Below are 15,067 nucleotides of genomic sequence, written 5' to 3' on the forward strand. Positions count from 1 at the left end.
GACCACCGGGGCACAGTACAGTTTCACACTGGGTTTCACATCTCTAGCGGGTACCTAACTGCTGGTACCAGGCTGTTCCTACTCCCTTTCCAAACTTACAACGCCTATTTACATTTGCCGGCTCTTTGGACTACAGACTTGCGTTTACTAAATGGCTTACTCATTCTAACGCACTCGCGTACATTTCGCCAGCTCTGAATGACTTATTGCAATGCTTGTCTAATCCTGTGCTTTTCGTTATTTCTGCAGACACTGCCTCAATTACTTCAACTATTAGTTTAGCTTAGCATGCAGCTGTGACCATCTATTGCTTAATTGTGTAGCGGCGCGTTTTTCAGGGCACCCTTCATCCCCATATGACTGTCTCCCCAGAACCGGTGAGTCTGGTCGATACAACACCGGACACCGGTCGCCTCGTGGGGTTGCGTTCCTTACGGGATAAGGGGGTGTGGCCTCTTTCGAGGCCAAGGGAGGGAATGTTGGGGAGAATCTGCTATCGGGGTACCTACATTGGGGCTAGGGAGGGGAGCACCATTATTAAAGCAGACACTGTCAGATACCAGCTAAAACACAGCCATGTAAAGTAAACCCAGCCACTGCAGGACTGTCTGCCTGGGGCCACATTCCTGGGGGATTAGAACATGTCCGTCAGTTTCAGATCATCCTGTTACAATCTCATTGTTAATAAAGGAAACCGGTAACTATCGGATAGTGTAAATCGCACCGATACTACACTTGATTGATAAAGTACTTGCTAATGCCTCCACTGACGTCAAACTCATTCGGGTCCTGTGTTAAATGATAATACCTGTATATTCAACTATGGAGAACTATTGTGAGCGCCCAGACAGCCAGGCGCATAGCAATGAGGAAACCCTTCCAAACAATAAACTTTTAATTTACAAGATCGGAAACTGCTGAACCCAGGATGTCTGCCCATTGTTCAGCACAGCAGGAGCTGGACAGGTATCTCGGGGCAGCCAATAGAGACACTAATCCCTTCACAGACAGGTGAACTGACCAATGAGAGAACCGAACGAGGGGAACCTGACCGGGAACTCGAGGAAGCGCGAAGTATAACTGCACCAGATCCGAAGAGAAAGAGAGAACGCCTTCTCCAACGAATTGCATGCCTTTGAATTCGTTGTATAGTTTGCCAGTCTTGATTCTGTAATAAACGATGTTTTTGCTCCAAACTCTAGCCGGTGTGATCTCTCCTTCCAAAGAACACATGGAGACGAGACTCTACGGGTCCATCCCAACATAATTGAGGAGGATATTAATGATAATAATGTTAATAAAGGTGAGGGTGATAATTGAGGGGATTATATTAATGATAATAATGTTAATAACAGTGAGGGTGATAATTGAGGGGAATTTTAATGATAATAATGTTAATAACGGTGAGGGTGACAATTGAGGGGGATATTAATGATAATAATGTTAATAACGGTGAGGGTGATAACTGAGAGGTATATTAATGATAATAATGTTAAGAACGGTGAGGGTGATAATTGAGGGGGATTTTAATGATAATAATGTTAATAACAGTGAGGGTGATAATTGAGGGGAATTTTAATGATAATAATGTTAATAACGGTGAGGGTGACAATTGAGGGGATTATATGAATGATAATAATGTTAATAACGATGAGGGTTATAATTGAGGGGATTATAATAATGATAATTTAATGACAGTGAGGGTGATAATTGAGGGGGATATTAATGATAATAATGTTAATAAAGGTGAGGGTGATAATTGAGGGGATTATATTAATGATAATAATGTTAATAACAGTGAGGGTGATAATTGAGGGGAATTTTAATGATAATAATGTTAATAACGGTGAGGGTGACAATTGAGGGGATTATATGAATGATAATAATGTTAATAACGATGAGGGTTATAATTGAGGGGATTATAATAATGATAATTTAATGACAGTGAGGGTGATAATTGAGGGGGATATTAATGATAATAATGTTAATAAAGGTGAGGGTGATAATTGAGGGGATTATATTAATGATAATAATGTTAATAACAGTGAGGGTGATAGTTGAGGGGGATATTAACGATAATAATGTTACCAACGGTGAGGGTGATAATTGAGGGGGATATTAATGATAATCATGTTAATAACGGTGAGGGTGATAATTGAGGGGTATATTAATGATAATAATGTTAATAACAGTGAGAGTGATAATTGAGGGGGATATTAATAATAATAATGTTAATAATGGTGAGGGTGATAATTGAGGGGTATATTAATGATAATAATGTTAATAACAGTGAGAGTGATAATTAAGGGGGATATTAATGATAATAATGTTAATAACGGTGAGGGTGATAGTTGAGGGGGATATTAACGATAATAATGTTATCAACGGTGAGGGTGATAATTGAGGGGGATATTAATAACAATAATGTTAATAACAATGAGGGTGATAGTTGAGGGGAATTTTAATGATAATAATGTTAATAACAGTGAGGGTGATAGTTGAGGGGAATTTTAATGATAATAATGTTAATAACAGTGAGGGTGATAATTGAGCGGGGTATATATTTGGTAATAATGTCATAACCAGTAAGAGTGATAATTCAGGGGGGTATTAATGATAATAATGTTAATAACAGTGAGTGTGATAGTTCAGGGGGTTATGAATGTGATCATGTTGTAAACGCTGGGAGTGATAATTGAAGGGATATCAATGCCGGCTGTGCTGCTGGGTTGAACAAGGTGGCCGAGTGGTTAAGGCGATGGATTGCTAATCCATTGTGCTCTGCACGCGTGGGTTCGAATCCCATCCTTGTCGGCCCTTTCTTACGTGCTTGGTGCTGTTCCCCCTCACAGACACACATGTTGATGGAGCTGGTTTACATCCACGCCTTTTAGGAGTGGCTCAGTGGCTAGCACAGCGCCACGGACCCAGGTTCGATCCCAGCCTTGGGTGACAATCTGTCAGGCGTTTGCACATTTTCTCTGCGTCTGTGTAGGTTTCCTCCCACAATCCAAAGGTGTGCAGGTGCGATGAATTGCCCATAGAATTAGATGCATTAGTCAGGAGTAAATGTGGGGAGTGGGGAATGGGGCTGGGTGGGTTACTCTTCAGAGGGTTGGTATGTTCTTGTTGGGCCGAATGGCTTGTTTCGATACTGTACGGAATCTTATCTAATGCAATGATCGTTGAGGGGATCATTGAGGGAGTTAATGATGATAATATTAATAATGGTGAGGGTGATAATTGGGGGTTATTAATGATAATAATGTTATGAACAGTGAGGGTGATAATTGAGGGTGTTATTAATGATAATCATGTTAATAACGGTGAGGATGATAATTGAGGGGATTATATGAATGATAATAATGTTAATAACGGTGAGGGTGATAATTGAGGGAATTATTAATGATAATAATGTTAATAACGGTGAGGGTGATAATTTAGGGAGATATTAACGATAATAATGTTAATAACGGTGAGGGTGATAATTGAGGGGAATAATAACGATAATAATGTTAATAACGGTGAGGGTGATAATTGAGGGGTATTTTAACGATAATAATGTTAATAACGGTGAGGGTGATAATTGAGGGGGATAATAATGATAATCATGTTAATAACGGACAGGGTGATAATTGAGGGAGATATTAACAATAATAATGTTAATAACGGTGAGGGTGATAATTGAGGGGGATAATAATGATAACCATGTTAATAACGGCGAGGGTGGTAATTGAGGAGGATATTAATGATAGTAATGTTAATAACGGTGAGGGTGATAATTGAGGGGATTATATTAATGATAATAATGTTAATAACAGTGAGGGTGTTAATTGAGGGGGATATTAATGATAATAATGTTAATAACGGTGAGGGTGCTAACTGAGAGGTATATTAATGAAAATAATGTTAATAACGGTGAGGGTGATAATTGAGGACATTAATAATAATAATGTTAATAACGATGAGGGTGATAATTGAGGGGAATTTTAATGATAATAATGTTAATAACGGTGAGGGTGATCATTGAGCGGGGTATAAATTTGGTAATAATGTTATAACCAGTAAGAGTGATAATTCAGGGGGATATTAATGATAATAATGTTAATAACAGTGAGAGTAATAATTTAGGGGGATATTAATGATAATAATGTTAATAACGGTGAGGGTGATAATTGAGGGGGGTGTTAATGATAATAATGTTATCAACAGTGAGGGTGATAATTGAGGGGGATATTAATGATAATCCTGTTAATAACGGTGAGGGTGATAATTGAGGCGGTATTATTGATAATAATGTTAATAACGGTGAGGGTGATAATTGAGGGGGATATTGATGATAATGTTAATAACAGTGAGGGTGATAATTGAGGGGGGTATTAATGATAATAATGTTAATCACGTTGAGGGTGATAATTGAGGGGGATATTGATGGTAATAATGTTAATAACAGTGAGGGTGATAATTGAGGAGGGGGATATTAATGAGAATAATGTTAATAACCATGAGGGTGATAATTGAGGGGATTATATTAATGATAATAATGTTAATAACCATGAGGGTGATAATTGAGGTGATTATATAAATGATAATGTTAATTACGGTGAGGGTGATAATTGAGGGGGATATTAATGATAATAACGTTAATAACGGTGAGGGAGATAATTCAGGGGGTTATTTGGGCGGCACGGTGGCACAGTGGTTAGCACTGCTGTCTCACAGCGCCAGAGACCCTGGTTCAATTCCCACCTCAGGCGACTGACTGTGTGGAGTTTGCACGTTCTCCCCGTGTCTGCGTGGGTTTCCTCCGGGTGCTGCGGTTTCCTCCCACAGTCCAAAGATGTGCAGGCCAGGTGAATTGGCCATGCTAAATTGCCCGTAGTGTTAGGTAAGGGGCAAATGTGAGGGTATGGGTGGGTTTCGCTTCGGCGGGTCGGTGTGGACTTGTTGGGCCCAAGGGCCTGTTTCCACACTGTAAGTAATCTAATCTAATGATAATCATGTTATAAACTGTGAGAGTGATAATTGAGGGGGTTATAAATGATAATAATGTTAATAACGGTGAGGGTGATAACTGAGAGGTATATTAATGATAATAATGTTAAGAACGGTGAGGGTGATAATTGAGGGGGATTTTAATGATAATAATGTTAATAACAGTGAGGGTGATAATTGAGGGGAATTTTAATGATAGTAATGTTAATAACGGTGAGGGTGACAATTGAGGGGATTATATGAATGATAATAATGTTAATAACGATGAGGGTTATAATTGAGGGGATTATAATAATGATAATTTAATGACAGTGAGGGTGATAATTGAGGGGGATATTAATGATAATAATGTTAATAAAGGTGAGGGTGATAATTGAGGGGATTATATTAATGATAATAATGTTAATAACAGTGAGGGTGATAGTTGAGGGGGATATTAACGATAATAATGTTACCAACGGTGAGGGTGATAATTGAGGGGGATATTAATGATAATCATGTTAATAACGGTGAGGGTGATAATTGAGGGGTATATTAATGATAATAATGTTAATAACAGTGAGAGTGATAATAGAGAGGAATATTAACGATAATAATGTTAATAACGGTGAGGGTGATAATTGAGGGGGATATTAATAATAATAATGTTAATAATGGTGAGGGTGATAATTGAGGGGTATATTAATGATAATAATGTTAATAACGGTGAGAGTGATAATTAAGGGGGATATTAATGATAATAATGTTAATAACGGTGAGGGTGATAGTTGAGGGGGATATTAACGATAATAATGTTATCAACGGTGAGGGTGATAATTGAGGGGATTATATTAATGATAATAATGTTAATAACAGTGAGGGTGTTAATTGAGGGGGATTTTAATGATAATAATGTTAATAACGGTGAGGGTGATAACTGAGAGGTATATTAATGATAATAATGTTAAGAACGGTGAGGGTGATAATTGAGGGGGATTTTAATGATAATAATGTTAATAACGGTGAGGGTGATAATTGAGGGGAATTTTAATGATAATAATGTTAATAACGGTGAGGGTGACAATTGAGGGGATTATATGAATGATAATAATGTTAATAACGATGAGGGTTATAATTGAGGGGATTATAATAATGATAATTTAATGACAGTGAGGGTGATAATTGAGGGGGATATTAATGATAATAATGTTAATAAAGGTGAGGGTGATAATTGAGGGGATTATATTAATGATAATAATGTTAATAACAGTGAGGGTGATAGTTGAGGGGGATATTAACGATAATAATGTTACCAACGGTGAGGGTGATAATTGAGGGGGATATTAATGATAATCATGTTAATAACGGTGAGGGTGATAATTGAGGGGTATATTAATGATAATAATGTTAATAACAGTGAGAGTGATAATAGAGAGGAATATTAACGATAATAATGTTAATAACGGTGAGGGTGATAATTGAGGGGGATATTAATAATAATAATGTTAATAATGGTGAGGGTGATAATTGAGGGGTATATTAATGATAATAATGTTAATAACGGTGAGAGTGATTATTAAGGGGGATATTAATGATAATAATGTTAATAACGGTGAGGGTGATAGTTGAGGGGGATATTAACGATAATAATGTTATCAACGGTGAGGGTGATAATTGAGGGGGATATTAATAACAATAATGTTAATAACAATGAGGGTGATAATTGAGGGGGATAATAATGATAATAATGTTAATAACGGTGAGGGTGATAATTGAGGGGAATAATAACGATAATAATGTTAATAACGGTGAGGGTGATAATTGAGGGAGATATTAACGATAATAATGTTAATAACGGTGAGGGTGATAATTGAGGGGGATAATAATGATAATCATTTTAATAACGGCGAGGGTGATAATTGAGGAGGATATTAATGATAGTAATGTTAATAACGGAGAGGGTGATAATTGAGGGGATTATATTAATGATAATAATGTTAATAACAGTGAGGGTGTTAATTGAGGGGGATATTAATGATAATAATGTTAATAACGGTGAGGGTGACAATTGAGGGGATTATGTGAATGATAATAATGTTAACAATGGTGAGGGTTATAATTGAGGGGATTATATTAATGATAATTTAATGACAGTGAGGGTGATAATTGAGGGGGATATTAATGATAATGTTAATAAAGGTGAGGGTGATAATTGAGGGGATCATATTAATGATAATAATGTTAATAACAGTGAGGGTGATAATTGAGGGGAATTTCAATGATAATAATGTTAATAACAGTGAGGGTGATAATTGAGCGGGGTATAAATTTGGTAATAATGTTATAACCAGTGAGAGTGAACATTCAGGGGTGTATTAATGATAATAATGTTAATAACAGTGAGTGTGATAGTTCAGGGGGTTATGAATGTGATCATGTTGTAAACGCTGGGAGTGATAATTGAAGGGATATTAATGCCGGCTGTGCTGCTGGGTTGGACAAGGTGGCCGAGTGGTTAAGGCGATGCATTGCTAATCCGTTGTGCTCTGCACGCGTGGGTTCGAATCCCATCCTTATCAGCCCTTTCTTACGTGCTTGGTGCTGTTCCCCCTCACAGACACACATGTTGATGGAGCTGGTTTACATCCTCGCCTTTTAGGAGTGGCTCAGTGGCTAGCACAGCGCCACGGACCCAGGTTCGATCCCAGCGTTGGGTGACAATCTGTCAGGCGTTTGCACATTTTCTCTGCGTCTGTGTGGGTTTCCTCCCACAATCCAAAGGTGTGCAGGTGAGATGAATTGGCCATGCTGAATTGCCCATAGAATTAGATGCATTAGTCAGGAGTAAATGTCGGGAATGGGGCTGGGTGGGTTACTCTTCAGAGGGTTGGTGCGTTCTTGTTGGGCCGAATGGCTTGTTTCGATACTGTACGGAATCTTATCTAATGTAATGATCATTGAGGGGGATCATTGAGGGAGTTAATGATGATAATATTAATAATGGTGAGGGTGATAATTGAGGGTGTTATTAATGATAATCATATTAATAACGGTGAGGATGATAATTGAGGGGATTATATGAATGATAATAATGTTAATAACGGTGAGGGTGATAATTGAGGGAATTATTAATGATAATAATGTTAATAACGGTGAGGGTGATAATTGAGGGAGATATTAACGATAATAATGTTAATAACGGTGAGGGTGATAATTGAGGGGAATAATAACGATAATAATGTTAATAACGGTGAGGGTGATAATTGAGGGGTATTTTAACGATAATAATGTTAATAACGGTGAGGGTGATAATTGAGGGGTATTTTAACGATAATCATGTTAATAACGGTGAGGGTGATAATTGAGGGGATTATATTAATGATAAGAATGTTAATAACAGTGAGGGTGTTAATTGAGGGGGATTTTAATGATAATAATGTTAATAACGGTGAGGGTGCTAACTGAGAGGTATATTAATGATAATAATGTTAAGAACGGTGAGGGTGATAATTGAGGGGGATTTTAATGATAATAATGTTAATAACAGTGAGGGTGACAATTGAGGGGATTATATGAATGATAATAATGTTAATAACGGTGAGGGTTATAATTGAGGGGATTATATTAATGATAATAATGTTAATAACGGTGAGGGTTATAATTGAGGGGATTATATTAATGATAATTTAATGACAGTGAGGGTGATAATTGAGGGGGATATTAATGATAATAATGTTAATAAAGGTGAGGGTGATAATTGAGGGGATTATATTAATGATAATAATGTTAATAACAGTGAGGGTGATAATTGAGGGGAATTTTAATGATAATAATGTTAATAACGGTGAGGGTGACAATTGAGGGGATTATGTGAATGATAATAATGTTAACAATGGTGAGGGTTATAATTGAGGGGATTATATTAATGATAATTTAATGACAGTGAGGGTGATAATTGAGGGGGATATTAATGATAATGTTAATAAAGGTGAGGGTGATAATTGAGGGGATTATATTAATGATAATAATGTTAATAACAGTGAGGGTGATAGTTGAGGGGAATTTTAATGATAATAATGTTAATAACAGTGAGGGTGATAATTGAGCGGGGTATATATTTGGTAATAATGTCATAACCAGTAAGAGTGATAATTCAGGGGGGTATTAATGATAATAATGTTAATAACAGTGAGTGTGATAGTTCAGGGGGTTATGAATGTGATCATGTTGTAAACGCTGGGAGTGATAATTGAAGGGATATCAATGCCGGCTGTGCTGCTGGGTTGAACAAGGTGGCCGAGTGGTTAAGGCGATGGATTGCTAATCCATTGTGCTCTGCACGCGTGGGTTCGAATCCCATCCTTGTCGGCCCTTTCTTACGTGCTTGGTGCTGTTCCCCCTCACAGACACGCATGTTGATGGAGCTGGTTTACATCCACGCCTTTTAGGAGTGGCTCAGTGGCTAGCACAGCGCCACGGACCCAGGTTCGATCCCAGCCTTGGGTGACAATCTGTCAGGCGTTTGCACATTTTCTCTGCGTCTGTGTAGGTTTCCTCCCACAATCCAAAGGTGTGCAGGTGCGATGAATTGCCCATAGAATTAGATGCATTAGTCAGGAGTAAATGTGGGGAATGGGCTGGGTGGGTTACTCTTCAGAGGGTTGGTATGTTCTTGTTGGGCCGAATGGCTTGTTTCGATACTGTACGGAATCTTATCTAATGCAATGATCGTTGAGGGGATCATTGAGGGAGTTAATGATGATAATATTAATAATGGTGAGGGTGATAATTGGGGGTTATTAATGATAATAATGTTATGAACAGTGAGGGTGATAATTGAGGGTGTTATTAATGATAATCATGTTAATAACGGTGAGGATGATAATTGAGGGGATTATATGAATGATAATAATGTTAATAACGGTGAGGGTGATAATTGAGGGAATTATTAATGATAATAATGTTAATAACGGTGAGGGTGATAATTTAGGGAGATATTAACGATAATAATGTTAATAACGGTGAGGGTGATAATTGAGGGGAATAATAACGATAATAATGTTAATAACGGTGAGGGTGATAATTGAGGGGTATTTTAACGATAATAATGTTAATAACGGTGAGGGTGATAATTGAGGGGGATAATAATGATAATCATGTTAATAACGGACAGGGTGATAATTGAGGGAGATATTAACAATAATAATGTTAATAACGGTGAGGGTGATAATTGAGGGGGATAATAATGATAACCATGTTAATAACGGCGAGGGTGGTAATTGAGGAGGATATTAATGATAGTAATGTTAATAACGGTGAGGGTGATAATTGAGGGGATTATATTAATGATAATAATGTTAATAACAGTGAGGGTGTTAATTGAGGGGGATTTTAATGATAATAATGTTAATAACGGTGAGGGTGCTAACTGAGAGGTATATTAATGAAAATAATGTTAATAACGGTGAGGGTGATAATTGAGGACATTAATAATAATAATGTTAATAACGATGAGGGTGATAATTGAGGGGAATTTTAATGATAATAATGTTAATAACGGTGAGGGTGATCATTGAGCGGGGTATAAATTTGGTAATAATGTTATAACCAGTAAGAGTGATAATTCAGGGGGATATTAATGATAATAATGTTAATAACAGTGAGAGTAATAATTTAGGGGGATATTAATGATAATAATGTTAATAACGGTGAGGGTGATAATTGAGGGGGGTGTTAATGATAATAATGTTATCAACAGTGAGGGTGATAATTGAGGGGGATATTAATGATAATCCTGTTAATAACGGTGAGGGTGATAATTGAGGCGGTATTATTGATAATAATGTTAATAACGGTGAGGGTGATAATTGAGGGGGATATTGATGATAATGTTAATAACAGTGAGGGTGATAATTGAGGGGGTATTAATGATAATAATGTTAATCACGTTGAGGGTGATAATTGAGGGGGATATTGATGGTAATAATGTTAATAACAGTGAGGGTGATAATTGAGGAGGGGGATATTAATGAGAATAATGTTAATAACCATGAGGGTGATAATTGAGGGGATTATATTAATGATAATAATGTTAATAACCATGAGGGTGATAATTGAGGTGATTATATAAATGATAATGTTAATTACGGTGAGGGTGATAATTGAGGGGGATATTAATGATAATAACGTTAATAACGGTGAGGGAGATAATTCAGGGGGTTATTTGGGCGGCACGGTGGCACAGTGGTTAGCACTGCTGTCTCACAGCGCCAGAGACCCTGGTTCAATTCCCACCTCAGGCGACTGACTGTGTGGAGTTTGCACGTTCTCCCCGTGTCTGCGTGGGTTTCCTCCGGGTGCTGCGGTTTCCTCCCACAGTCCAAAGATGTGCAGGCCAGGTGAATTGGCCATGCTAAATTGCCCGTAGTGTTAGGTAAGGGGCAAATGTGAGGGTATGGGTGGGTTTCGCTTCGGCGGGTCGGTGTGGACTTGTTGGGCCCAAGGGCCTGTTTCCACACTGTAAGTAATCTAATCTAATGATAATCATGTTATAAACTGTGAGAGTGATAATTGAGGGGGTTATAAATGATAATAATGTTAATAACGGTGAGGGTGATAACTGAGAGGTATATTAATGATAATAATGTTAAGAACGGTGAGGGTGATAATTGAGGGGGATTTTAATGATAATAATGTTAATAACAGTGAGGGTGATAATTGAGGGGAATTTTAATGATAATAATGTTAATAACGGTGAGGGTGACAATTGAGGGGATTATATGAATGATAATAATGTTAATAACGATGAGGGTTATAATTGAGGGGATTATAATAATGATAATTTAATGACAGTGAGGGTGATAATTGAGGGGGATATTAATGATAATAATGTTAATAAAGGTGAGGGTGATAATTGAGGGGATTATATTAATGATAATAATGTTAATAACAGTGAGGGTGATAATTGAGGGGGATATTAATGATAATCATGTTAATAACGGTGAGGGTGATAATTGAGGGGTATATTAATGATAATAATGTTAATAACAGTGAGAGTGATAATAGAGAGGAATATTAACGATAATAATGTTAATAACGGTGAGGGTGATAATTGAGGGGGATATTAATAATAATAATGTTAATAATGGTGAGGGTGATAATTGAGGGGTATATTAATGATAATAATGTTAATAACGGTGAGAGTGATAATTAAGGGGGATATTAATGATAATAATGTTAATAACGGTGAGGGTGATAGTTGAGGGGGATATTAACGATAATAATGTTATCAACGGTGAGGGTGATAATTGAGGGGATTATATTAATGATAATAATGTTAATAACAGTGAGGGTGTTAATTGAGGGGGATTTTAATGATAATAATGTTAATAACGGTGAGGGTGATAACTGAGAGGTATATTAATGATAATAATGTTAAGAACGGTGAGGGTGATAATTGAGGGGGATTTTAATGATAATAATGTTAATAACGGTGAGGGTGATAATTGAGGGGAATTTTAATGATAATAATGTTAATAACGGTGAGGGTGACAATTGAGGGGATTATATGAATGATAATAATGTTAATAACGATGAGGGTTATAATTGAGGGGATTATAATAATGATAATTTAATGACAGTGAGGGTGATAATTGAGGGGGATATTAATGATAATAATGTTAATAAAGGTGAGGGTGATAATTGAGGGGATTATATTAATGATAATAATGTTAATAACAGTGAGGGTGATAGTTGAGGGGGATATTAACGATAATAATGTTACCAACGGTGAGGGTGATAATTGAGGGGGATATTAATGATAATCATGTTAATAACGGTGAGGGTGATAATTGAGGGGTATATTAATGATAATAATGTTAATAACAGTGAGAGTGATAATAGAGAGGAATATTAACGATAATAATGTTAATAACGGTGAGGGTGATAATTGAGGGGGATATTAATAATAATAATGTTAATAATGGTGAGAGTGATAATTGAGGGGTATATTAATGATAATAATGTTAATAACGGTGAGAGTGATTATTAAGGGGGATATTAATGATAATAATGTTAATAACGGTGAGGGTGATAGTTGAGGGGGATATTAACGATAATAATGTTATCAACGGTGAGGGTGATAATTGAGGGGGATATTAATAACAATAATGTTAATAACAATGAGGGTGATAATTGAGGGGGATAATAATGATAATAATGTTAATAACGGTGAGGGTGATAATTGAGGGGAATAATAACGATAATAATGTTAATAACGGTGAGGGTGATAATTGAGGGAGATATTAACGATAATAATGTTAATAACGGTGAGGGTGATAATTGAGGGGGATAATAATGATAATCATTTTAATAACGGCGAGGGTGATAATTGAGGAGGATATTAATGATAGTAATGTTAATAACGGAGAGGGTGATAATTGAGGGGATTATATTAATGATAATAATGTTAATAACAGTGAGGGTGTTAATTGAGGGGGATTTTAATGATAATAATGTTAATAACGGTGAGGGTGACAATTGAGGGGATTATGTGAATGATAATAATGTTAACAATGGTGAGGGTTATAATTGAGGGGATTATATTAATGATAATTTAATGACAGTGAGGGTGATAATTGAGGGGGATATTAATGATAATGTTAATAACGGTGAGGGTGATAATTGAGGGGATCATATTAATGATAATAATGTTAATAACAGTGAGGGTGATAATTGAGGGGAATTTCAATGATAATAATGTTAATAACAGTGAGGGTGATAATTGAGCGGGGTATAAATTTGGTAATAATGTTATAACCAGTGAGAGTGAACATTCAGGGGTGTATTAATGATAATAATGTTAATAACAGTGAGTGTGATAGTTCAGGGGGTTATGAATGTGATCATGTTGTAAACGCTGGGAGTGATAATTGAAGGGATATTAATGCCGGCTGTGCTGCTGGGTTGGACAAGGTGGCCGAGTGGTTAAGGCGATGCATTGCTAATCCGTTGTGCTCTGCACGCGTGGGTTCGAATCCCATCCTTATCAGCCCTTTCTTACGTGCTTGGTGCTGTTCCCCCTCACAGACACACATGTTGATGGAGCTGGTTTACATCCTCGCCTTTTAGGAGTGGCTCAGTGGCTAGCACAGCGCCACGGACCCAGGTTCGATCCCAGCGTTGGGTGACAATCTGTCAGGCGTTTGCACATTTTCTCTGCGTCTGTGTGGGTTTCCTCCCACAATCCAAAGGTGTGCAGGTGAGATGAATTGGCCATGCTGAATTGCCCATAGAATTAGATGCATTAGTCAGGAGTAAATGTCGGGAATGGGGCTGGGTGGGTTACTCTTCAGAGGGTTGGTGCGTTCTTGTTGGGCCGAATGGCTTGTTTCGATACTGTACGGAATCTTATCTAATGTAATGATCATTGAGGGGGATCATTGAGGGAGTTAATGATGATAATATTAATAATGGTGAGGGTGATAATTGAGGGTGTTATTAATGATAATCATATTAATAACGGTGAGGATGATAATTGAGGGGATTATATGAATGATAATAATGTTAATAACGGTGAGGGTGATAATTGAGGGAATTATTAATGATAATAATGTTAATAACGGTGAGGGTGATAATTGAGGGAGATATTAACGATAATAATGTTAATAACGGTGAGGGTGATAATTGAGGGGAATAATAACGATAATAATGTTAATAACGGTGAGGGTGATAATTGAGGGGTATTTTAACGATAATAATGTTAATAACGGTGAGGGTGATAATTGAGGGGTATTTTAACGATAATCATGTTAATAACGGTGAGGGTGATAATTGAGGGGATTATATTAATGATAAGAATGTTAATAACAGTGAGGGTGTTAATTGAGGGGGATTTTAATGATAATAATGTTAATAACGGTGAGGGTGCTAACTGAGAGGTATATTAATGATAATAATGTTAAGAACGGTGAGGGTGATAATTGAGGGGGATTTTAATGATAATAATGTTAATAACAGTGAGGGTGACAATTGAGGGGATTATATGAATGATAATAATGTTAATAACGGTGAGGGTTATAATTGAGGGGATTAT

General features: G+C 36.7%; 4 non-coding genes across 4 annotated transcripts; all 4 read left to right on the forward strand.

Moving 5' to 3' along the window:
- Positions 1–2,732: 2,732 nt before the first annotated feature.
- Positions 2,733–2,814, forward strand: trnas-gcu (transfer RNA serine (anticodon GCU)). The gene has a single exon. It is a non-coding gene; the product is annotated as a tRNA-Ser (tRNA).
- Positions 2,815–7,471: 4,657 nt separating this feature from the next.
- Positions 7,472–7,553, forward strand: trnas-gcu (transfer RNA serine (anticodon GCU)). The gene has a single exon. It is a non-coding gene; the product is annotated as a tRNA-Ser (tRNA).
- Positions 7,554–9,260: 1,707 nt separating this feature from the next.
- On the forward strand, positions 9,261–9,342 carry trnas-gcu (transfer RNA serine (anticodon GCU)). The gene has a single exon. It is a non-coding gene; the product is annotated as a tRNA-Ser (tRNA).
- A 4,599-nt stretch (positions 9,343–13,941) lies between these two features.
- Positions 13,942–14,023, forward strand: trnas-gcu (transfer RNA serine (anticodon GCU)). The gene has a single exon. It is a non-coding gene; the product is annotated as a tRNA-Ser (tRNA).
- Positions 14,024–15,067: the final 1,044 nt, after the last annotated feature.

Source organism: Hemiscyllium ocellatum, chromosome 46 (assembly GCF_020745735.1).
Source record: "Hemiscyllium ocellatum isolate sHemOce1 chromosome 46, sHemOce1.pat.X.cur, whole genome shotgun sequence".
Classification (NCBI taxonomy): domain Eukaryota; kingdom Metazoa; phylum Chordata; class Chondrichthyes; order Orectolobiformes; family Hemiscylliidae; genus Hemiscyllium; species Hemiscyllium ocellatum.